Below are 26,860 nucleotides of genomic sequence, written 5' to 3'. Positions count from 1 at the left end.
CGCAAAAGGGGCAGGGCGGGTTTTGCCTGTTAAAAAACGGGCAGGGCGCGGCACCCTGCTAAAACAGCCTAGAGTGAACACTATATAGAGAGAAAGAGAGAGAGGAAAGGGGTTATGAAATAGCTGCAGGCAGGGGGCAAGATTCTGGTGATTCTGGCCATATTTTTAAAGTGCTAATTGAAAAAGCAAAACCACATTGGTTGCACCTTCTATATGATTGCCATTTTAAAAATGTGGACAGACTCGGTGGAATTTCACCCGTCCCTGTCAGAAGAGAGAGTCTACTGTATATTTCTATGTATTTATATATTTTGTTTTCACTCACTCTCTTCTTAACTATTTTCTATATTCTCACAATTTTCACCCTAGTTTCTCCTTCATTTCACTAGTCACCTGAAGTCACAATCTCTTCCTGAACATTTTTTGCTTATATCCAATGAATGAATATGAAATTGTCTGTACTTACACGGTGAATAGAATTACATACACCTCAGATATCTGTGATTATTATAGGACTGAAACAGGATTCAGTGTTTTGGTTTAAATACAGACTGAATCAAAATTTAGGAGCTGCAGAAAAAAGCTCGATCTGCTGATGTGAATGTGCAAAGATGTCTGTTATGGCTCTTGTAGAGCGAATAAGGGCATGCACATGGTGTTTTATTTATACTCTTTTGTGTCACTGGGAGTCTAGTATGCGTATAATGAGCTACAGTATAGAGCTGTTATTCAGTAGGAGCAATCACCAGCAAGCTCAATGTAGCTGCGCTTTGTGTACAACCACGTTCAAACATCACTGTGCAGAATACTATCAAATACACACTAACAATTACATGTCACCCTTATCTCTCAGGGGCTGAACTCTAAATTCTAAACAATCATTGCAGCAAAGCTTGAGGAAAAAAATAATGAGAACACTATGGGGTATATGCAATTGCGGTCGAATCGCGCCGTTTTTTCGAACGTTTAAAAATTCGCCTGTACTCGACAGGCGCAGCCCTGCCGCCGGGACCATGAATTCACCATATGCAATGCAAAATGGATTCGACACTCCCCCTGGCGGATCACGGACCAATAGGCGAGTAGTGGGCGTCCTGAATTCGACTTCCTGCCGTTTGCAGCCCTTTATTAGGGCTTGTTTGCTGCGTGCTCAGCAGCCATTTTGTGAACCTGCAGAGAGGTGTGAGGAGGTGCAGAGCTAGCAAATTGGTTGTTTGCTGTGGTATCGTTTGGACACCCAGCAGGCTTTATTCCAGGACAGACAGGAGGATACCTGTTACCCCGGAGGAGAGTCGTTTTTGGAGCGATTTCTACATTTGTAGGTAAGTACCACATGTGGGTCTGGTGTTGCATGTATGTGTATGTGTAGTGGGGGTTGCCATGAGGTGTACATGTGGTGTTTGGGTATGTGTGCAGGTATGTGCATAGCTCCTGCTTGTTCTGCTGCATTTTTTTGTGGAGTTTTGTTTTGGGTATTTTTTCACGTTTTTTTTCTTTTTCTTGAAATGACTTTTTGGGTCTTGCTTTTGCATTGGTGTACCTCCAGCATGTGCAGGAATGATTTTTGGCTAGTTTGGGCTGATTTTAGTGTGTGTCGGTATCAATGCGGTCGACATGTCGTATCGTTTGTTTCCGTTTTTTTCCATTCTGTTTTAGCACTGGTGTACCTGCATAATGTGAAGGGATGCTTTTTGACTAGTTTGGGGTGATTTGGAGCAAGTTTGTGTCAGACATGAGGTCGACATGAGGTGTCGGTTGTTTGTCAAACATGTTTTTTCCCTCCTATTGTAGCACTGGTGTACCTGCATAATGTGCAGGGATGCTTTTTGACTAGTTTGGGGTGATTTGGAGCAAGTTTGTGTCAGACATGAGGTCGACATGAGGTGTCGGTTGTTTGTCAAACATGTTTTTTCCCTCCTATTTTAGCACTGGTGTACCTGCAGAATGTGTAGGGATGCTTTTTGACTAGTTTGGGGTGATTTGGAGCAAGTTTGTGTCAGACATGAGGTCGACATGAGGTGTCGGTTGTTTGTCAAACATGTTTTTTCCCTCCTATTTTAGCACTGGTGTACCTGCAGAATGTGCAGGGATGCTTTTTGACTAGTTTGGGGTGATTTGGAGCAAGTTTGTGTCAGACATGAGGTCGACATGAGGTGTCGGTTGTTTGTCAAACATGTTTTTTCCCTCCTATTTTAGCACTGGTGTACCTGCAGAATGTGCAGGGATGCTTTTTGACTAGTTTGGGGTGATTTGGAGCAAGTTTGTGTCAGACATGAGGTCGACATGAGGTGTCGGTTGTTTGTCAAACATGTTTTTTCCCTCCTATTTTAGCACTGGTGTACCTGCAGAATGTGCAGGGATGCTTTTTGACTAGTTTTGGGTGTGTCAGCCATTTTGGGTGTGTCAGCCATTTTGTGTTAGCACAGGTTGACTTCCAGTATGTGCAGGGATGCTTTAACGTGGGATTTGGTTGTTTTTTTTTTTTTCTTTCTATTTTTCATTTTTTTTTTTTTGGAGTTTGGTCCTGCTTGAGAACTGGGGTCCCAGCAGCATGACATGTGGTTGCATATAATTTTGTAATGTGTTTTAAATTTGTAAAAATATATTTATTTTTTTCATTTTACAACAGAGATGTCCAGGGACAAGCGGGCCCGATCCACCCCTTCCCCCCACCCCTCGGAAGAAATGTCCCTGCATAGCAACGAGGAGTGGGAGCCGACCCAGGAGGAGGATACGACTGACCAGGCATGCAGTGACCAGCCGCGGTCGTCAAGGGTCCAAATAGAGAAATCTAAAAAGAAAAAGCCTAGAAAGGTACTGACAACACCTGCAGACACAATAGCATCCAACTCGACACACCCTAGTTTGCGCAATGCCATGCACACCTACAGGTATATTTGCGCAATGCCAGGGATACTGACACTCACAGGTACATACCAATCTTATTAAATGCATGTTTTTTTTTTAATCCCTAAAGGCAAGAAGCCAGCCAGAGGAGCAGTCGGAGGAGGAAGCCTCTGGTGAAGACGCAGGACAGAAGAAGGCGCGTGGACCCAGATATACTGAGGCGGAAAACTGTGCCCTAGTGGATGGCGTCGACAGGTCCTACGAAGTTCTGTATAGACAAAGGGCACAGACCACAGCAGCAAAGACTAAAAGAAACATCTGGGAAGCCATCGCGAACCAAGTCACTGCAGTATCTGGAAACCGCCGGAGCACCAGAAACTGCTTGAAGCGGTACAGTGATTGCCGCAGACAGACCAAAAAGAAGATGGGGATTCAGCGCCGACATGAGAACGCTACGGGAGGTGGCCCGGCTCTCAATCTGAAGTGGCTACCCTGGGAGGAAGTTATTAAAAGGCGCATGAACCCTGCCATGGTCCAAGGAGTTCATGGAGGTGTGGACTCCAGCCGTCCTGCTGGCTTTTCAGAGGAGGAAGAACCGCCCAGAAGACGGAAGAAGGCGGGAGACAAGCAGTCCAAAAGGAGGGCTGATGGTAAGAATACATTCAGATGAGCTGTATGAAAATAATTTATTTTTTTATTTGCTAATGTTTTTTTATTTTTTTCAGACACGCCTGCCCAGAGGACATCAACTGTGCGCAGGACATCGCCAGCGCGCGGACCAATACCTGTGCAGCAGGCATAGACAGCAGCGCGCGGACCACCACCTGCGCAGCAAGCATCAGGAGCTCACAGATCATCACCTGTGCGCCACACATCGTCATCGCGCAGTAAGTCACCTGTGCGCCAGACGACGTCAGCTCGCAGACCATCACCTGCGCGCCAGACATCAGCGCACAGAACGTCACCTGTGCGCCAGACACCGTCGGCGACCATACCACAAGATGGGCGCCAAACTACAGCTCCTGCGCGCAGTTCATCACCAGATCGTCATATCTCCTGGAGCTCTGGGACTGTGACCGAAGAGCCTCAAGACATTACCCTTGTGGACCCATCACCCGAATTGTTTGAGTCTACAGGGTTAACGGACGAGACTTTTATTGGGTTTGAAGACAGCCGTGCAGAAGTATCCAGCCAGACCCATGAAAAGTCTCCAGAAATGAGGACAAGTGAAGCTCCGGGAGCAGCGGCATCACAGGATGGAGAAGGTTTGTATTTAATTGTTGGGGGTGTGGTGTGGGGGGTGCACCAGTTTTGTATAGTTTATTAACTTTAATTTTTTTTCTTTTGCAAACAGTGATGCCACGGACCAGCAGCGGATTTGCTTCGGGAATTGGTTCCTACTACAGGCCGGATCTCATACAGGATTCGTCAGAGGATGACGAGGTGGAAGTGCAGCAGCCTGCAGTTTCTACATCCCTGTGTGAGTAAATATCGAATTGTGAGCCTTCAAACAAATGTATGTTGAATGTGTATAATAATTTCTAATTTTCTTTACAGCTGCACAAATGCAATTGGTGGCAGACGTCCAGGAAGGGCAGGATCCCTCAAATAGACAATGGATAAGATGGCAAATGGTCTGCTTGAAATGCAGAAGACTCATGCCGACAGCGCGGCCGAAATACTAAAGACCAGAAGAGAAGATCATAGGGAGACTATGGACATCCTTCACATTCTGGCCACATCCATCAACCGGCTGGTGGAGAACACATCATGCCTGGCACACAGCAATGACAACATGTCGGAGAGCCATCGACAATCCTCATCCAGCCAACAGATCATCGCAACCACACTGCAGATCTATGAGAAACTCCCAGAACCAGCTCATCAACACTCTGGTGATCCACCAATTCCGCCATCAAGAGCCACAAGGACGCTTCCTTCCCTTCCTACGCTACCATCCTGGTATAGACGGTCACAGATGTACCAAGGACATACAGGGATGTACCCCACCCACCAGATGCCTCCACCACCGGCCGCAACATCTACAGCCACACGGGCCCCGAGGCCTAGTCAACCCACTACCCAGCCTCCCAGGACATCGACGCCCTATCAGGAGGAAGACCAGGATCCGGACAGACTTCCACCATGAGCCCGGTTGTATTGTTTTATTTACTGTTATGTTTTTCATGTATCCCTTTCTTCCCCCTCCCATTAGTTTTTTTTTTTCTTCTTACTATTGTTTTATATGTGTTGGGCTCCCCCACCCGTGACCGGGTACTACCAAGGAGCTTTATGTGTAGGCATACATGCGCGGGCATGTATGCGGGTGCGTGTGGTAACGGATGAAAGCTCCTTGTGGCTAAATGTATGATGGGCCAAAGAGCTATTCTGATACCACTCTTCTACCCAAAAAATACTTTTTGTAATGGTGTACAATATTCTTTCACTGTTGTGTGAATTTACTATTCACTAGTGTTTGTTTTTGGCTTATTCATAGGATTGGGTGGAAAATTTAAGTGGACGGCATAGTTCGTGTTGTGCGTACCAAGGTGAGTAGAGCCATGTTTCAATGTATATATTCAAGAAACTGTTGACCGCCTGCCTTTGTGGAACCACATAGCCCAGCAATGGGTCATGCTGGGCTGTGTGGTTCCACAAATGCAAGTGTGTCAAAGTGATGACCACTGACACCACTCTGCCACGCCTGCCTTTGTGGAACCACATAGCCCAGCAATGGGTCATGCTGGGCTGTGTGGTTCCACAATTGCAAGCGTTTCAAAGTGATGACCACTGACACCACTCTGCCACGCCTGCCTTTGTGGAACCACATAGCCCAGCAATGGGTCATGCTGGGCTGTGTGGTTCCACAAATGCAAGCGTGTCAAAGTGATGACCACTGACACCACTCTGCCACGCCTGCCTTTGTGGAACCACACAGCCCAGCAATGGGTCATGCTGGGCTGTGTGGTTCCACAAATGTTCTTGGAGAAAGGAACGAACATGACATTAGTGTCTTTACTTAATATTTTTTTTTCCCCACAGATATCTTTCTACACAAGAAAAGACTGTAAAGAAGAACAAACTACTTTTTTTGTTTAATTACCTTTCAATTTTTTATTTCAAAATTCAAATACAATTTTTCTTCAATAAAATTTTAAAATGAGAAGTTTTCTGTGGTTTTTATTTCAATTATTAATAAATACAATGTTAAATATGACATGCAGTGGAATTGTGTTAGGGCGTCCATGGTACAGCAGAAGAACAGTTGTGTCCCTCTTCATCCATGAGGATTCAAGCCACTTGGGAAGGATACTCCGCAAGACCTGTGGAAGAGAATAGTATGAGATTCCAGGTATTGGTAGTTTCACCCTGGTACGGAAAAGAAGAGGTACAAGCAACACGACACAAGCAGGTTACAGCGGGCCCAAATGCAACCCTCCGGCACTTGCGTAACTACACATCCAAACATTCCCTGACACACATGTGTAAGCATCAGGGCATGATTGGATGTGCAGTTTGGCAAATGCCGGAGGGCTGCACTTTGGACATGCTGGGGTGATTTTGGACAAGAGGGATTTTTGGGCAATACATCTCACCTGAGCGGGGTTGTCTGCTACATGGCGGAGGTTCAGGTCCACATCACAAGTAGGTCACACATGGAACATCAGGGGAAATGTCGTGTCTCTTCACATCCACGCCACTTGGGAAGGATACTCCGCAAGACCTGTGGAAGAGATTAGTATGAGGTTCCAGGTATTGGAAATAGCGTCACCCTTCTAGGAAAAGACAAGGTACAAGCGACACTTTGACACAATCAGGTTACAGCGGCCCCAAATGCATCCCTCCAGCACTTGCGTAACTACACATCCAAACATTCCCTGACACACATGTGTAAGCATCAGGGCATGATTGGATGTGCAGTTTGGCAAATGCCGGAGGCTGCACTTTGGACATGCTGGGGTGATTTTGGACAAGAGGGATTTTTGGGCAATACATCTCACCTGAGCGGGGTTGTCTGCTACATGGCGGAGGTTCAGGTCCACATCACAAGTAGGTCACACATGGAACATCAGGGGAAATGTTGTGTCTCTTCACATCCACGCCACTTGGGAAGGATACTCCGCAAGACCTGTGGAAGAGATTAGTATGAGGTTCCAGGTATTGGAAATAGCGTCACCCTTCTAGGAAAAGACAAGGTACAAGCGACACTTTGACACAATCAGGTTACAGCGGCCCAAATGCAACCCTCCAGCACTTGCGTAACTACACATCCAAACATTCCCTGACACACATGTGTAAGCATCAGGGCATGATTGGATGTGCAGTTTGGCAAATGCCGGAGGGCTGCACTTTGGACATGCTGGGGTGACTTTGGACAAGAGGGATTTTTGGGCAATTCATCTCACCTGAGCGGGGTTGTCTGCTACATGGCGGAGGGTCAGGTCCACATCACAAGTAGGTCGCCCATGGTAGAGTTGGATAAAATGGTCCAATATTTGCAGCAACCCAACAACAGGATAAAACAGGGGCTAACGATTTGTCAACAGGACAAAACAGGCCTGGGAATGCACATCAACAGGACGTCAAACTCTGAAATACATAAATAAAGATGTTTTTTATTAGAATATTACAATCTCAGTTTACATGATAATACAAATGTTATAAATATACTCACAGGCAACCGAAAAATAATTTTGTATCACTGCCTGTCGGGAATCCTCTCCTTCGTCCATACCCACCGGTAGAGCAGAAGAACGGTTACCGCGTCGGAAAGCACTGCGACGAAGAGTCACCGGCAAAAGGTTTGCGACACATATGTTGTGTAAAATACAACATGCATTTACCATGCCGCAAACCTTTCCCGGTGAGTACAAAAGAGCACCGCCGGAAGTGTCTAAACATCGAAACCGGCTTTTAAGTACACCGAAGGCACGTTCAATTATTTGCCTCGATGCAATGTGTGTCTCTTGGTAACGTTTTTGTGCTCTACCAACAGGATTAGACAATGGGGTCAAGAGCCACGATTTGTTGGGATAACCCGATCGCCTATAGAAAAGAAAAAAAATGGTAGGTAATCTAAAAAAAAAAAAAAAAAAATTATAATAATAAAAACAATTATTAAAATACATACCTAACAGCCAGCCACCAGGCATGTTTCCTGTTTCGAACTTGTCAAACAGCGATGACTGGCTTAGGATGAAGGAGTCGTGAGACGATCCAGGAAATCCCACAAAAATATTTAAAAATCTCATGTTGACATCACAGACCGCCTGTACATTCAAGGAATGGAAATGTTTTCGGTTCCGAAAACATTCTTCCGAATTACGTGGCGGTCTGATCTGCACATGGGTACAGTCAATCGCGCCCAGCACATTGGGAAATTTGTATTTGGTGAAAAAGCCTAATTTGATCTCTCGACATTCGCTTTCCGTCTCTGGAAATGTGATGTACTGGATCGTCAATTTGCGGAAAGCCCTAATGACCTGGGTTATACAGCGCGACAGTGTCGACTGTGAAAAACCGCATGTTTGAGACAGTGTAGGCTGGAATGTGCCTGACGCCAAAAAATGTAACGTACCCAGCAGTTTCTGGAAACCGCTGACTGCACGATTCGTACGTGCCCGAGGTTCCAGGTCGGCCTCCAACAGAGCGTACAGCGAATATATGTCGCGAGTCGATAAGCGATAATTTTGAATCACCTCGAACTCGCTGAGATCCTCCAGTTCACGCCTAGTGCGATACTGGCGTGGACATGGAAATGAAACCCGCAATACTGGCTCACCCAATGCAGACATTTGCTGACTTTGATCCTAATGTTCAGCAGTCCTTTCTTCCTCCATGCTTGCAACCAGCATGAACATCACAATCTGGTCAGAAAAAGGCTCCATTATTGTAGTCAGTACAAAAATAGGAATGAGTTTTAAAACGCAGGAATTGTCCTAAAAAAACGATTCCACAATAGAGCTGACTGAAATAGCTCCTTCTCCCTAGTCTCAAAAAACCGGGAGTGAGGAGATAGGAGGGGCTTTGCAGAAGTGTATCCTGGGTAAAACTGTGGAATCATGGGTACTTTTCCCTCAGCAGAGTGAAGAAAAAAATATTCTTTAAAAAAAAATCAATTAAATAATACTTGTGAGTCAAAAAAAGACAAACCAAGTAGATAATCCCTTCAAATATAAATAGATATGCTATTAGCAATACAAAAAGCAAAAAAAAATCATTTATTAATTTTTTTCTATTAGATCCCGCCAGCAAAGTGAGGCGGACTGAAAATGGCGAATTTGCGGTCGAATAGCACTGTTGTCTAATCGTCATTTTTCAATTGAATATACTTTGGTCGAAAAGCCGCATTTTGACCATTGCAGACATGTCGAATTTTGAAAAAGTCGATTTGATAAAAGTCGAATCTGAAACGGCAGGTATTTAGTCGAAAAGTACTGTATTGCATAGTCGAATCCAATTCGACTAGGTTTTTTGGTCGAATATGTCCCATTTTTCGACTTTCTCGACAATTCGACCGCAATTGCATATACCCCTATGTCATTTCCTTAATAAACGTATGAGCCATACTGTTGTGTAATATGTAGCTTTAAATATAATTTGTGACTTTCATAGACCAAATTAAAAAATGTTCATTAATGTAAAGTATAAGCTAATTAGACTTAATAATAGAAGTATAATATTATGACATCATTACAGAAAATGTAAGCATTAAATTATTTACATTCTCCTAACTTATTGTTTAATAAATGGTGGGTACATCGTTTAACTTAAAGATTTATTTTTTAAAAACATTTTGTACCAGATTTTATGACCGTTTATTAGTATTATTAGATTAAATCATTACACTTTTTTTTTCTCTACACATATTGATATTTAGCTTCAGCTGCAGAGCTGCGTGTCTTTTTGGAAGCGCGGACAAACCCGACAGGTTTTTGCCCCGTTTTCGACAATGTCAATCTGACTTTAAAAAATTGGCAGTGTTGGGAACGGGCCAACCTGTCGGGTTTGGCCGCGGCACTGAATACTGACCTGTCAGATTCTTTCTGTCGGAAAGGATCTGACAGGTATTGAATATACCCCTGTGTCTTATAATTTATATTTATAGGTTATAAACTCTTGGGTTAAAGGTAATAGAGGGACAATAAGTTTATAAGTAGCTGTCACCAACATTAGGTGCTCATACAGAGAAAATAGTGGAGAAGTGGACCAGTGGAGAAACTGCCCATAGCAGCCAATCAGATTCTTGCTGTCATTTTATAGGATAAACTTAATAAATTGTATCTCAAAGCCGATTGGTTACTATGGGCAACTTCTCCACAGGTCCGCTTCTCCAGTTTCTTCACTGCTTGATACAGTACATCAAGCCCTGAGTCTTATGGGGATGTAGTTGACACCTGTCAGGAAGCCAGCACCCGGAATCTTGAATGTAAGTATGCCATGGAGGTTTAGGGTTAGGCTGCGAGGGGGGTGGGGGAGGGTAGTCTGCGGGAACGGAGGGTTAGGGGTAGGGTTAAGGTTAGTTTAGTTTGTGAAACTCGAAATACAACTGCAGAAACGTAAGTCACAATTTCATGTTAGGTCCACATTTATCAAGCCTTGGAGAGTGATAATTTGCACGATGATAAAGTACCAACCAATCAAACACAAAGCCTGTAACATGGCAGTTAGGAGCTGGTTGGTTGGTACTTTATCACCGTGCAATTTATCATTCTCCAAGGCTTGATAAATCTGGGCCTGTATTCTAAAATCAGGCACATTTGCAGAATCACGTCGTTAATTTAAAATCACATATTCGAGATACTACGCATATTTTACAAAAAACGTTGGGGATGCACTGGACAAGAGGGTGGGGTTTTCTCACCCTCAATTTCCAGGCACTCTATACAAATATACCACATCAAAGTGGAATTGATGCTGTTAAATATTATCTTATGAAAGATGAAAACTTGTCAGATAACCGATGTGAATTTATTCTGCAGTCGATTTGGTTTATTTTAACTCACAATAATTTTTTATTTCACGATGTTTATTATTTACAATCACTGGGGACGGCCATGGGGACCAGGTTTGCGCCAAGTTTCGCGAATCTCTACATGGGCCGCTTCGAGGAAGAATATATATGGGGCGGCCCATTTAGAGGGTTCCGGTATGAATGGTCGACCATGTTATGGTCGACAGTCATTAGGTCGACCACTATTGGTCGACATTGACATGGTCGACATGGACACATGGTCGACACATGAAAATGGTCGACACATGAAAATGGTCGACATGAGTTTTTTTTGTGTTGTTTTTTGCGTAATGTGACTGGGAACCCCAATTAGTGCACCGCGGGACGGCCATGGGGACCAGGTTTGCGCCAAGTTTCGCGAATCTCTACATGGGCCGCTTCGAGGAAGAATATATATGGGGCGGCCCATTTAGAGGGTTCCGGTATGAATGGTCGACCATGTTATGGTCGACAGTCATTAGGTCGACCACTATTGGTCGACATTGACACTTTTTTTGGTGTCGTTTTTTGCGTAATGTGACTAGGAACCCCAATTAGTGCACCGCGTCCCCTCGCATGGCTCGCTTCGCTCGCCATGCTTCGGGCATGGTGCCTTCGCTCCGCTACCGCTCGGCACAGATTACCGTTCCAATCGTAGTCCACGTGGATCGTAAAGTATGGAAAATCCCCCAAAAGAAAAAAAAGACAAAAAAACTCATGTCGACCTTTTCATGTGTCGACCATTTTCATGTGTCGACCATGTGTCCATGTGGACCATGTCCATGTCGACCAATAGTGGTTGACCTAATGACTGTCTACCATAACATGGTCGACCATCTGAACGGATACCATTTAGAGATAACCTGGTCCTCTATGGCCGTTTTATTGATGATTTATTTATTATTTGGGATGGAGGTTCTGCACGTGCACAAGAATTTGTTGATTATCTTAATTTGAACACGTTTAATCTCACATTCACTCACACTTTTAATTTTGACACTATTAATTTCCTAGATGTGGCGTTCTCAATACAAAATGATACGATTATATCTTCAAATTATGTTAAACCGGTGGGAGCTAGCAACTATTTGCACTATAACAGTGCGCATTATAAACCATGGACTACGAATATACCAAAAAATCAAATAACCAGATTAAGACGTAATTGTACTAGAGATGAAGATTTTGATGATCAGGTAGAGACTATGATAGAAAATTTCCGACGTAGAGGTTACCCGGAAAAACTACTAGAAGAATCCAAATTATATGCAAAATCTATTGTTAGATCTGACCTTTTAAAAAAAGATAAAGAGAAGGAAATTAACAATGAAGAGATAGGTAGTGATCAAAAAGAATTAACAGATGGTAGTAGTTTAATGATGGAACAACAAGGTGCTCATAACCAAAAACCATGTGAAACAGTGACCTTTTTATCTAAATATAATTCCAAATCAAATGAAATTAGAAAGATTATTAATACCTGTACTAATTTTGGAATTTTGAAACAGGATCCAATCTTGGGAGATGCTGTGGGAAATAAACCAAGAATCACCTTTAAAAAGAATATCAATATAAAAAATATTTTGGCACCTAGCGAACTAAGAATACAGAAAGAAACGGTAAGAAATGACACTTGGTTACCTGTGATACCTATTGGTAATCATAAGTGTAATAAATCTGTCTGTCTCACTTGTAACTACATCTCCTATATATTTGCCCAAGTCTGTGACTCTGTGCCCGTAACGCTGGGCGGAGTCACAGGCACAGATCTGGCCAGGAACAGTCCCCTCCCTCTCTCCGCCCAGTCCCCTCCCCATCTCCGCCCAGTCCCCTGTCTCCCTTCTCCCCGTACACTCTCTCTGGTGACACCGCAGCCGCTGACTGTGAGCGGAACTCACACTACCCGCCTCACAGACTAGCGGCTGCTGCAGAGTTCAGGGGGACATGCTGAGCACTGGCAGCTGCTCTCGCTCCCTCTCCCACCCGCGGCATCCACCCATCACTTACCCGCGGTCGCGGTTGAAAAGGGGGCGTGGCTTCTCGGAAGGGGCGTGGCTTCGCGTCTTGACCCCCGTTTTCGGCACAACTCGCCCCCCCTCCCACCCGCGGCAACCACCCGCATCTGCCCCCCACCCGCGGCATCCATCCGTCACTTACCCGCGGTCGCGGGTGAAAATGGGGCGTGGCTTTGCGTAAGGGGGCGTGGCTTCGCGTCCCGACCCCCATTTTCGGCACAACTCGCCCCCTCTCCCACCCGCGGCAACCACCCGCATCTGCCTCCCATCCGTCACTTACCCGCGGTCGCGGGTGAAAAGGGGGCGTGGCTTCGCGGAAGGGGGCGTGGCTTCGCGTCCCGACCCCCGTTTTCGGCACAACTCGCCCCCCCTCCCACCCGCGGCAACCACCCGCATCTGCCCCCCACCCGCGGCATCCACCTGTCACTTACCCACGGTCGCGGGTGAAAATGGGGCGTGGCTTCGCGGAAGGGGGCGTGACTTCGCGTCCCGACCCCCGTTTTCGGCACAACTCGCCCCCCCTCCCACCCGCGGAAACCACCCGCATCTGCCTCCCACCCGCGGCATCCACCCGTCACTTACCCGCGGTCGCGGGTGAAAAGGGGGCGTGGCTTCGCGGAAGGGGGCCTAGCTTCGCGTCCCGACCCCCGTTTTCGGCACATTGTGGGTCGGGGCAGTGCTGGCTTCTGCAATGTGACAGGAGCCGGCACTTTGGTGTCACCCCTCAGCATGGCCGGATTAACAATGGGGCGGATGGAGCTGCAGCTCCAGGCCGCCCCATCAAAATAGGCCCAAAGCGTCTCCTTTGCTGCGGCTGCAGACAGGAAAACATTTTCTCTGACGTCCTAGTGGATGCTGGGAACTCCGTAAGGACCATGGGGAATAGACGGGCTCCGCAGGAGACTGGGCACTCTAAAAGAAAGATTAGGTACTATCTGGTGTGCACTGGCTCCTCCCACTATGACCCTCCTCCAGACCTCAGTTAGATTTCTGTGCCCGGCCGAGCTGGATGCACACTAGGGGCTCTCCTGAGCTCCTAGAAAGAAAGTTTATTTTAGGTTTTTTATTTTACAGTGAGACCTGCTGGCAACAGGCTCACTGCATCGAGGGACTAAGGGGAGAAGAAGCGAACCTACCTGCTTGCAGCTAGCTTGGGCTTCTTAGGCTACTGGACACCATTAGCTCCAGAGGGATCGACCGCATGGAACTGGCCTTGGTGTTCGTTCCCGGAGCCGCGCCGCCGTCCCCCTTACAGAGCCAGAAGCAAGAAGAGGTCCGGAAAATCGGCGGCAGAAGACTTCGGTCTTCACCAAGGTAGCGCACAGCACTGCAGCTGTGCGCCATTGCTCCTCATGCACACTTCACACTCCGGTCACTGAGGGTGCAGGGCGCTGGGGGGGGCGCCCTGAGGGCAATATATGACACCTTGGCTGGCAAATCTACATCATATATAGTCCTAGAGGCTATATAGATGTAAAATTACCCCTGCCAGTATTCCAGAAAAAGCGGGAGAAAGTCAGTTGAAAAAGGGGTGGGGCTTCTCCCTCAGCACACTGGCGCCATTTTCTCTTCACAGTGCAGCTGGAAGACAGCTCCCCAGGCTCTCCCCTGTAGTTTTCAGGCTCAAAGGGTTAAAAAGAGAGGGGGGGCACAAAATTTAGGCGCAATATTGTATATACAAGCAGCTATTGGGAAAAATTCACTCAATATAGTGTTAATCCCAAAATTATATAGCGCTCTGGTGTGTGCTGGCATACTCTCTCTCTGTCTCCCCAAAGGGCTGTGTGGGGTCCTGTCCTCAGTCAGAGCATTCCCTGTGTGTGTGTGCGGTGTGTCTGTACGGCTGTGTCGACACGTTTGATGAGGAGGCTTATGTGATGGCAGAGCAGATGCCGATAAATGTGATGTCGCCCCCTGTGGGGCCGACACCAGAGTGGATGGATAGGTGGAAGGTATAAACCGACAGTGTCAACTCCTTACATAAAAGGCTGGATGACGTAACAGCTATGGGACAGCCGGCTTCTCAGCCCGCGCCTGCCCAGGCGTCTCAAAGGCCATCAGGGGCTCAAAAACGCCCGCTACCTCAGATGGCAGACACAGATGTCGACACGGAGTCTGACTCCAGTGTCGACGAGGTTGAGACATATACACAATCCACTAGGAACATCCGTTACATGATCCCGGCAATAAAAAATGTGTTACACATTTCTGACATTAACCCAAGTACCACTAAAAAAGGGTTTTATGTTTGGGGAGAAAAAGCAGGCAGTGTTTTGTTCCCCCATCAAATGAGTGAATGAAGTGTGAAAAAGCGTGGGTTCCCCCGATAAGAAACTGGTAATTTCTAAAAAGTTACTGATGGCGTACCCTTTCCCGCCAGAGGATAAGTTACGCTGGGAGATATCCCCTAGGGTGGATAAGGCGCTCACACGTTTGTCAAAAAAAGGTGGCACTGCCGTCTTAGGATACGGCCACTTTGAAGGTACCTGCTGATAAAAAGCAGGAGGCTATCCTGAAGTCTGTATTTACACACTCGGGTACTAGACGGAGACCTGCAGATAGTGCTGCTGCAGCGTGGTCTGTAACCCTGTCAAACAGGGATACTATTTTGCGAACATAAGACGTCGACTCTTATATATGAGGGATGCACAGAGGGATATTTTGCCGGCTGGCATCCAGAATTAATGCAATGTCCATTCTGTCAGGAGGGTATTAGAGACCCGACACTGGACAGGTGATGCTGACTTTAAAAGGCACATAGAGCCTTATAAGGGTGAGGAATTGTTTGGGGGTGGTCTCTGGGACCTCGTATCCACAGCAACAGCTGGGAAGAATTTTTTTTACCTCAGGTTTCCTCACAGCCTAAGAAAGCACTGTATTATCAGGTACAGTCCTTTCGGCTTCAGAAAAGCAAGCGGGTCAAAGGGGCTTCCTTTCTGCACAGAGACGAGGGAAGAGGGAAAAAGCTGCATCAGTCAGCCAGTTCCCAGAATCAAAATTCTTCCCCCGCTTCCTCTGAGTCCACCGCATGACGCGGGGGCTCCACAGGCGTAGCCAGGTACGGTGGGGGGCCGCCTCAAAAATTTCAGCGATCAGTGGGCTCGCTCACAGGTGGATCCCTGGATCCTTCAAGTAGTATCTCAGGGGTACAAGCTGGAATTCGAAGCGTCTCCCCCCCGCCGTTTCCTCAAATCTGCCTTGCCGACAACTCCCTCAGGCAGGGAGGCTGTGCTAGAGGCAATTCACAAGCTGTATTCCCAGCAGGTGATAGTCAAGGTGCCCCTACTTCAACAAGGACGGGGTTACTATTCCACACTGTTTGTGGTACCGAAACCAGACGGTTCGGTGAGACCCATTTTAAATTTGAAATCCTTGAACACATACATAAAAAATTTCAAGTTCAAGATGGAATCGCTCAGGGCGGTTATTGCAAGCCTGGAGGAGGGGGATTACATGGTATCCCTGGACATCAAGGATGCTTACCTACATGTCCCCATTTACCATCCTCACCAGGAGTACCTCAGATTTGTGGTACAGGATTGCCATTACCAATTCCAAACACTGCCGTTTGGACTGTCCACGGCACCGAGAGTCTTTACCAAGGTAATGGCAGAAATGATGTTTTAATTATCCCGTACTTGGACGATCTCCTTATAAAGGCGAAGGTCCAAGGAGCAGTTGTTGGTCGGAGTAGCACTATCTCGGGAAGTGCTACAACAGCACGGATGGATTCTATACATTCCAAAGTCACAGCTGGTTCCTACCACACGCCTACTGTTCCTGGGGATGGTTCTGGACACAGAACAGAAAAAAGTGTTTCTCCCGCAGGAGAAAGCCAAGGAGCTGTCATCTCTAGTCAGAGACCTCCTGAAACCAAAACAGGTATCGGTGCATCACTGCACACGAGTCCTGGGAAAAATGGTAGCTTCTTACGAAGCAAAATTCCATTCGGCAGGTTCCATGCAAGAACCTTTCAGTGGGACCTCTTGGACAAGTGGTCGGAATCGCATCTTCAGATGCATCGGCTGATAACCCTGTCTCCAAGGACCAGGGTATCTCTACTGTGGTGGCTGCAGAGTGCTCATCTTCAAGAGGGCCGCAGATTCGGCATACAGGACTGGGTCCTGGTAACCACGGATGCCAGCCTTCGAGGCTGGGGGGCAGTCACACAGGGAAGAAATTTCCAAGGACTTTGGTCAAGTCAGGAGTCGTCCCTACACATAAATATTCTGGAACTGAGCGCCATTTACAATGCCCTAAGTCTGGCAAGGCCTCTGCTTCAAAACCAGCCGGTACTGATCCAATCAGACAACATCACGGCAGTCGCCCATGTAAACCGACAGGGCGGCACAAGAAGCAAGATGGCGATGGCAGAAGCCACAAGGATTTTCCGATGGGCGGAAAATCACGTCTTAGCACTGTCAGCAGTGTTCATTCCGGGAGTGGACAACTGGGAAGCAGACTTCCTCAGCAGACACGACCTACACCCGGGAGAGTGGGGACTTCATCCAGAAGTCTTCCAACTGTTGGTAAACCGTTGGGAAAGGCCACAGGTGGACATGATGGCGTCCCGCCTAAACAAAAAACTAGATATTGCGCCAGGTCAAGGGACCCTCAGGCAATAGCTGTGGACGCTCTAGTGACACCGTGGGTGTACCAGTCGGTTTATGTATTCCCTCCTCTGCCTCTCATACCAAAGGTAGTGAGAATAATAAGAAAACGAGGAGTAAGAACGATACTCGTGGTTCCGGATGGGCCAAGAAGAGCTTGGTACCCAGAACTTCAAGAAATGATATCAGAGGACCCATGGCCTCTACCGCTCAGACAGGATCTGCTACAGCAGGGGCCCTGTCTGTTCCAAGACTTACCGTGGCTGCGTTTGACGGCATGGCGGTTGAATTCCGGATCCTAAAGGAAAAGGGCATTCCGGAAGAAGTCATTCCTACGCTGATAAAAGCCAGGAAAGAAGTAACCGCAAACCATTATCACCGTATTTGGCGAAAATATGTTGCGTGGTGTGAGGCCAGGAAGGCCCCAACAGAGGAATTTCAGCTGGGTCGTTTTCTGCACTTCCTACAGTCAGGGGTGACTATGGGCCTAAAATTGGGTTCCATTAAGGTCCAGATTTCGGCTCTGTCGATTTTCTTCCAGAAAGAACTGGCTTCACTGCCTGGAGTTCAGACATTTGTAAAGGGAGTGCTACATATTCAGCCCCTTTTGTGCCTCCTGTGGCACCTTGGGATCTCAACGTGGTGTTGAGTTTCTTAAAATCACATTGGTTTGAGCCACTTAAAACTGTGGATTTGAAATATCTCACGTGGAAAGTGGTCATGTTATTGGCCTTGGCTTCGGCCAGGCGTGTGTCAGAATTGGCGGCTTTGTCATGTAAAAGCCCTTATCTGATTTTCCATATGGATAGGGCAGAATTGAGGACTCGTCCCCAGTTTCTCCCTAAGGTGGTATCAGCTTTTCACTTGAACCAACCTATTGTAGTGCCTGCGGCTACTAGGGGCTTGGAAGATTCCAAGTCACTGGACGTAGTCAGGGCCTTAAAAATTTATATTTCCAGGACGGCTGGAGTCAGGAAAACTGACTCGCTTTTTATCCTGTAGGCACCCAACAAAATAGGTGCTCCTGCTTCTAAGCAGACTATTGCTCGCTGAATTTGTAGCACAATTCAGCTGGAGCATTCTGCGGCTGGATTGCCGCATCCTAAATCAGTAAAAGCCCTTTCCACGAGGAAAGTGGGCTCATCTTGGGCGGCTGCCCGAGGGGTCTCGGCTTTACAATTTTGCCGAGCTGCAACTTGGTCAGGGGCAAACACGTTTGCTAAATTCTACAAAATTGATACCCTGGCTGAGGAGGACCTTGAGTTCTCTCATTCGGTGCTGCAGAGTCATCCGCACTCTCCCGCCCGTTTGGGAGCTTTGGTATAATCCCCATGGTCCTTACGGAGTTCCCAGCATCCACTAGGACGTCAGAGAAAATAAGATTTTACTCACCGGTAAATCTATTTCTCGTAGTCCGTAGTGGATGCTGGGCGCCCATCCCAAGTGCGGATTGTCTGCAATACTTGTATGTAGTTATTGCCTAACTAAGGGTTATTGTTGAGCCATCTGTTGAGAGGCTGTTATATTTCATACTGTTAACTGGGTGTAGTATCACGAGTTATACGGTGTGATTGGTGTGGCTGGTATGAGTCTTACCCGGGATTCAAAATCCTTCCTTATTGTGTCAGCTCTTCCGGGCACAGTATCCTAACTGAGGTCTGGAGGAGGGTCATAGTGGGAGGAGCCAGTGCACACCAGATAGTACCTAATCTTTCTTTTAGAGTGCCCAGTCTCCTGCGGAGCCCGTCTATTCCCCATGGTCCTTACGGAGTTCCCAGCATCCACTACGGACTACGAGAAATAGATTTACCGGTGAGTAAAATCTTATTTTTTCCTGCTACAGCAGCCTGACCCAGTCCGTCGGAAGCCCCGCCCCCCAGTTGCGATCCCCCCTTTCTCCTCTCACTCCGCTTCGGCGGATCAAACACTGCCGCCGATGGAATAAAGAAACGGCTTACCCTGGACTGGTGCCTTTGTGCCGCATATGCTGTGATGTCAGGAACTGGGACATCACAGAGGCACCGCTCCGCTACCACCGAGCCGGGTGATCACTGGAGGAAGCAGCAGCGCGGTGACAGCACAGCAAGCAGCTCCGTTGAGGCTGCCTGAGCACGGCATCGTGACTGATCCTCCTGAGGTGAGGTATCAGTCCTGCTGGCTGCCAGCCTGGTGCTGCTAATTTAAAAAGTATAATTGAGACATTGCCTTGGTATATGGGATACATTATATATATATATATATATATATATATATATATATATATATATATATATATATAATACTCATATGTAGTAACTATATATATGTGTTTGCAGTGAATATATGTGTGTGTGTATAGAAATATATTTTTCGGGGGCAAATGCAGGATTTTTAGGGAGGGGTGGGGGTCCAGATTTGCATATAAATATATATATATATATATATATATATATATAATTATACACGAATAAATATATATATATATATATATATATATATATATATATATTTATTTATTTACACACACGTTGTGAAGCAGATAGGCAGCACTCATGGCGATACCCTCAGGGGCGATAACGCGGCGGCCGGGGTTTAGTACATATGAAAATGTGGTAAAACCCCCCAAAACAGGGGTTTTACCGCATTTTTTCTTTAGTACATCCCGGACAAAGGAAGTGATGGAGAGACAGACAGGGAGCGATAGAGATGCAGACAAGGAGAGAGAGAGACAGACACAGTGAGAGAGAGAGAGAGAGAGAGAGAGACAGACAGACAGACAGACATGAGCAGAGAAACATACACGGGGAGGGAGGGAGATTCAAACACCGGTAGAGAGAGAGAGAGAGACAAACATGGGAAGAGAGAGAGAGACAGACAGACATGAGGAGGGAAGACAGTGAGTGCTCATCTGACCAGCATCAGTTATGAAACACTCTTGCATGACCCGCATCCCACATGTTGGGGTAGATGTATTATGCGGCAGTATGGGGGAAGTGGTATCAGGGCATTTATGCGCGCTGATACCCTTTCCCCCCATGTATTAAAGTGGTGGTGTGTGCTGCATGTGCCGCTGTCTATATCAGAGTGCCAATATACAGGGCAATGTGTGAACGGTCAGTGGCACTGACCGTTCTGACACCTGCAGCTGCACCGCGGGGCGGTGACGATGCGTTGTCGGGAGGGGACAGGCTGGGACTATTTTTGGGGCGATCTGCATCCATCTCTGAATAAGGCCCTGTGTACGCACAGAGGCACTGTTGTGGTTGAGATGCACGGTATCAGAGATGTCTTGGAAAAGTGATGGGCATTCCTGGGTAGTGATTTGGAGGTGGCTATTAATACGCACAACAATGGTCTGTCTCACTGGCATGTTCTGGAAGTGCCACGGGCTGTTGCTAAAGTGTTTTTCTACACAGACACTTCATCACTCACATTGGAAGTAGTAATGTGCACCGGAGATTTTTCGGGTTTTGTGTTTTGGTTTTGGATTCGGTTCCGCGGCCGTGTTTTGGATTCGGACGCGTTTTGGCAAAACCTCCCTGAATTTTTTTTGTCGGATTCGGGTGTGTTTTGGATTCGGGTGTTTTTTTTAAAAAAAACCTCAAAAACAGCTTAAATCATAGAATTTGGGGGTCATTTTGATCCCATAGTATTATTAACCTCAATAACCATAATTTCCACTCATTTCCAGTCTATTCTGAACACCTCACACCTCACAATATTATTTTTAGTCCTAAAATTTGCACCGAGGTCGCTGGATGACTAAGCTAAGCGACCCAAGTGGCCGGCACAAACACCTGGCCCATCTAGGAGTGGCACTGCAGTGTCAGGCAGGATGGCAGATTTAAAAAATAGGTCCCAAACAGCACATGATGCAAAGAAAAAAAAGAGGTGCACCAAGGTCGCTGGATGGCTAAGCTAAGCGACCCAAGTGGCCGGCACAAACACCTGGCCCATCTAGGAGTGGCACTGCAGTGGCAGACAGGATGGCAGATTTAAAAAATAGGTCCCAAACAGCACATGATGCAAAGAAAAAAAAGAGGTGCACCAAGGTCGCTGGATGGCTAAGCTAAGCGACCCAAGTGGCCGACACAAACACCTGGCCCATCTAGGAGTGGCACTGCAGTGTCAGACAGGATGGCACTTAAAAAAATTGTCCCCAAACAGCACATGATGCAAAGAAAAAAAAGAGGTGCACCAAAATTCTGCACTGTCCTCCTACTATATATACTGCGCACAACTACAATGCAGCACAGATATGGATAGTATGCTTGACGACACAGAGGTAGAGCAATGGACTACTGTACCGTACTGCTATATATATACTGGTGGTCAGCAAAATTCTGCACTGTCCTCCTACTATATATACTGCACACAACTACAATGCAGCACAGATATGGATAGTATACTTGACGACACAGAGGTAGAGCAATGGACTACTGTACCGTACTGCTATATATATATTATATATACTGGTGGTCAGCAAAATTCTGCACTGTCCTCCTACTATATACTGCGCACAACTACAATGCAGCACAGATATGGATAGTATACTTGACGACACAGAGGTAGAGCAATGGACTACTGTACCGTACTGCTATATATGTACTGGTGGTCAGCAAAATTCTGCACTGTCCTCCTACTATATACTGCGCACAACTACAATGCAGCACAGATATGGATAGTATACTTGACGACACAGAGGTAGAGCAATGGACTACTGTACCGTACTGCTATATATATACTGGTGGTCAGCAAAATTCTGCACTGTCCTCCTACTATATACTGTGCACAACTACAATGCAGCACAGATATGGAGCGTTTTTTTCAGGCAGAGAACGTAGATATTTTCAGCACACTGAGCACATATATTTTCAGCACACTGAGCACAGATATTTGCAGCACACTGAACACAGATATTTGCAGCACACTGAACACAAAAACTGAGAGAACGCCAGCCACGTCCTCTCGCTATCATCTCCAATGCACGAGTGAAAAATGGCAGCGACGCGCGGCTCCTTATATAGAATACGAATCTCGCGAGAAAACGACAGCGGGATGATGACGTTCGGGCGCGTTCGGGTTAACCGAGCAAGGCGGGAAGATCCGAGGCTGCCTCGGACCCGTGTAAAATGGGTGAAGTTCGGGGGGGTTCGGATCTCGAGGAACCGAACACGCTCATCTCTAATTGGAAGCCATACTCAAATGGCCATTGGGCAGGTGCAAGTTCCTATGGTGTGACTGATGGTGGCTGTAAGGACTGTGTATATAGATGGTAACAGTTGGCATCTCAGTCCTTGCACTTTTACACACAGGAAGTGCTTGTACCAACATTTGCATAAAGCCAAAGATTCATGACTGCCAAAAGACGTACAGTAGCTGCGACTACTGCTGAAATAACTCCAATGTGTGCTCTTGTTTTTGCTATGGAGATATAAATATATATATATATATATATATATATATATACACACACACACATACATACAATTACACACACATAGCACTGGTCACGCCACAATATCAGTAGCTACACCCCAACTATGCTGGCCACCCCCCCCCCCCGTAGTGGCACACAATAGGCCCTTCAGAAATTTCAGCTCCAGGCCAATGAGGACCTTAATCTGGCACTGCCCCTCAGAGGGTAACACCCGGGTGCGGCCCGCACCCACGTTGTGGTGCCACTGCTCCCGCCCCCACCCGTAGCACAAACACCCGTCGCATCCACCCACCACCCGCGGCACTCCCGTCCCCTCCCCCACCCAGAGCACAAACACCCGCGCCACCCACCCGCGGAACTCCCGCCCCCTCCCCCACCGGTAGCACCAACACCCGAGGCAAACCAACCGCATTCGCCCCCCACCCGCGGCACTCCCACCCGCAGCACCAACACCCGCGACACCCACCGCATCCACCCACCACCCGTGGCACTCCACCCCCTCCCCCACCCGCAGCACCAACACCCGCACCACCCGTGGCACTCTGCCCCCTCCCCCACCCACAGCACCAACACCAGCTGGCCCCCCTGCGGCACCCAACGCATCCCCTACATCCTCTCCCACCCGCGGCACTCACGCCCCCACCCGTAGCTCCCACACCTGCAGCACCTCCCGCCCCTCCCCCACCCGCTGCAACCCTGCCCCTCCCCCATACCCACCTCTCCCCCCTGCTGCACCCTTCACCCAACCCGCACCACCACCGCAACTGCCCCATCCTGCACCCACCCCTCCCCCACCCGCACCACCTCCCCATCCCTCGGAACCCCAGCAGCTGCCTCCCACCACCCAACTGCACCACCACTGCTCCAGCCCCTGCCCCCCCTCCGCACCTGTCCCCCACCCACAGCACCTCCCCCACCCCCATCATCTACAGGCACCTCCCCCACCCCCAGCACTTCTACAAACCATCACCCAACCTCCCCCTCTGCAACCCCAACTCCCCCTACATCGACCCTCCCCCACACACAGCACCTCCAGACCCCCTCCTTCATCCACAGCCTCCTGCACCTGCCCCTCCACCACCAGCATCTACAGACCCCATCCACACCCCCTCCCGCCGCCCCCCAACCCACCCGCAGCATCCTCACACCCGCCCCTTCCCCACCGCCGCACCCCCTCCCCTGCCCCTCCCCTACCCGCCGCAGCTGCACCAACCGCCCTACCCCAACTGCGGTATCCCTGCACCAGCACCCTCCCCCAACCACCGCAGCAGCACACCTGGCCCACCGCAACCGCCGTAACCCCACACCCACCACTCATCCACAGCGCCCACGGACCCCCTCCCCCATCCGTGCCATCCCCGCACCCGCCCCTCCCCTAGCTACCGCACATCCACATCACCTACCCCATCCAGATCACGTACCCCACCCGCAATACCCCCGCCACTCCCACAACCACAGCACCTACCCGCCCGCATTATCTACAGGCACCCTCCACATCTGCGGACCTCCCACACCTGCCCCTCCCCCACCCGCAACACCTCTGGACCACCACCCGAACCACCTCCGGACTCCCTCCCCCATCCACAGCTCCCCCGCATCCACCCCTCCCCCATCCACAACATCTACATCCCCCATCCGTGCCATCCCACACCTCCCCCAAGCACAGCACTTCTGGAACCCATCACCTAACCTCACCCCCCCTGCACCTCCAAACGCACACCCCTACATCGCCCCTCCCACACACACATCACCTCCATACCCCCTCCTTCATCCACAGTCCCCCTCCCCACCCCTCCCCCACCAACAGCAACTACACTCCCCATCCGCGCCCCCTCTACACCTCCCCCTCCCCCACCCACAGGACCTCTGCACCCTTTACGCCATCCATGCCCCTGCACCCACCCCTCCGCCACCCACAACACCTCTGGACCCCCTCCCACACCCAACCCTCCACCACACGTAGCACCTCGAATCACCATCCACAGCCGCTACAAGTGATTCCCACGGATAGGAACCTCACTGAACCCACCCCCTTTCCAAACCCCCCAAACTTTTGTGAGTATAGTTGCTAGCAATGGACATTGGATTAATTAGAAACACTAATACTGTGGCCATTATGTGTATAAGCAACACTGCTACCTGTGCCCATTGTGTATAAGTGGCGCTGCTACCTGTGCACACTGTGTGTATAAGCGGCTCTGCTACCTGTGGTCACTGTGTGTATAAGCGGCTTTGCTACCTGTGGGTATTGTGTGTATAAGCCGCTCTGCTACCTGTGGGTATTGTGTGTACACGTGGCTCTGCTACCTGTGCCCATTGTGTGTATAAGCACCTCTGCTACCTGTGGGCACTGTGTATAAGCGCCTCTGCTACCTGGGGGTATTGTGTGTATAAGCGGCTCAGCTAGCTGTGGGCACTGTGTGTATAAGCGTCTCTGCCCCCTGTGGGTATTGTGTGTATAAGCGGTTCTGCTACCTGTGGGTAATGTGTGTACATGTGGCTCTGCTACCTGTGCCCATTGTGTGTATAAGCCCCTCTGCTACCTGTGGTCACTGTGTGTATAAGCGCCTCTGCCCCTGTGGGTATTGTGTGTATAAGCGGTTCTGCTACCTGTGGGTAATGTGTGTATAAGTGGCTCTGCTACCTGTGGGTATTGTGTGTATAAGCGGTTCTGCTACCTGTGGGCATTGTGTGTATAAGCGGCTCTGCTACCTGTGGCCACTGTGTGTATAAGCGCCTCTGCTACCTGTGGGTATTGTGTGTATAAGCGGCTCTGCTACCTGTGGCCATTGTGTGTATAAGCGGCTCTGCTACCTTTGGGTATTGTGTGTATAAGCGCCTCTGCTACCTGTGGGCACTGTGTGTATAAGCCCCTCTGCTACCTGTGGGCACTGTGTGTATAAGCGCCTCTGCCCCCTGTGGGTATTGTGTGTATAAGCGGCTCTGCTACCTGTTTCGCACTGTGTGTATAAGCGCCTCTGCCCCCTGTGGGTATTGTGTGTATAAGCGGTTCTGCTACCTGTGGGTATTGTGTGTATAAGCGGTTCTGCTACCTGTGGGTATTGTGTGTATAAGCGGCTCTGCTATCTGTGGGCACTGTGTGTATAAGCGCCTCTGCCCCCTGTGGGTATTGTGTGTATAAGCGGTTCTGCTACCTGTGGGTATTCTGTGTATAAGCGGTTCTGCTACCTGTGAGTATTGTGTGTGTATAAGCGGCTCTGCTATCTGTGGGCACTGTGTGTATAAGCGCCTCTGCCCCCTGTGGGTATTGTGTGTATAAGCGGCTCTGCTACCTGTGGCCACTGTGTGTATAAGCGGCTCTGCTACCTGTGGCCATTGTGTGTATAAGCGGTTCTGCTACCTGTGGGTATTGAGTGTATAAGCGGCTCTGCTACCTGTGGCCATTGTGTGTATAAGCGGCTCTGCTACATGTGGCCACAGCACCTTCGTATCTTATCTACAGTGCATTGCTGTTAATCATCTGGTACTTCATAATGCAGACACTAGCAATATATACTACACTCTACACTATGTTATTCATTGTGCCCTGCGGCCACTCTGCACGCCCTCACAAAGGCCTACGCCCCCTTGACAATCGCACGCCCTCCCCCCTTACAATATTTACCCACTGCCATAAAAAAAAAACAGGTAATACTCCATATAATAACAATTATAGCACAGCTGAAGCCCGTGCAGGGGATAATGGATCGTAGCCCCTTGCAACGGTATTTTCTGTCTAACACCTTCCCTCTCTTTATCCTCTCCCTACCACCCTGCCTCTCCCTATCCTTTACCGATCGCACAGCGTTTCTGTACATTCCCTTTCTCTCCCCCTACGCCTCTCTATCTTATCTCAACCGGAACCCATTTCTGTATGCCCTCTATACTGCCCTGCGTTTCTGATTCTGTTATCTACCGCCCTGCGTATGTTCAAAGGCGTGCAGAGGTTAACGGGGCGTAGCCCCTAACGACGGTG

At 48.4% G+C, this 26,860-nt stretch overlaps 1 long non-coding RNA gene across 1 annotated transcript in view; it reads left to right on the top strand.

Annotated features, from left to right (window-relative positions):
* The window catches only part of LOC134910226 (uncharacterized), a 104,263-nt gene that overhangs the window by 23,690 nt on the left and 53,713 nt on the right, over positions 1 to 26,860 (top strand). Inside the window, exon 4 of the long non-coding RNA XR_010176149.1 lies at positions 12,349 to 12,459. This is a non-coding gene — a long non-coding RNA (uncharacterized LOC134910226). The remainder of the gene's footprint in view (positions 1 to 12,348; positions 12,460 to 26,860) is intronic.

This window comes from Pseudophryne corroboree, chromosome 4 (genome assembly GCF_028390025.1).
Source record: "Pseudophryne corroboree isolate aPseCor3 chromosome 4, aPseCor3.hap2, whole genome shotgun sequence".
Lineage (NCBI taxonomy): Eukaryota > Metazoa > Chordata > Amphibia > Anura > Myobatrachidae > Pseudophryne > Pseudophryne corroboree.
This window is presented reverse-complemented; position numbering and strand designations above follow the sequence as displayed.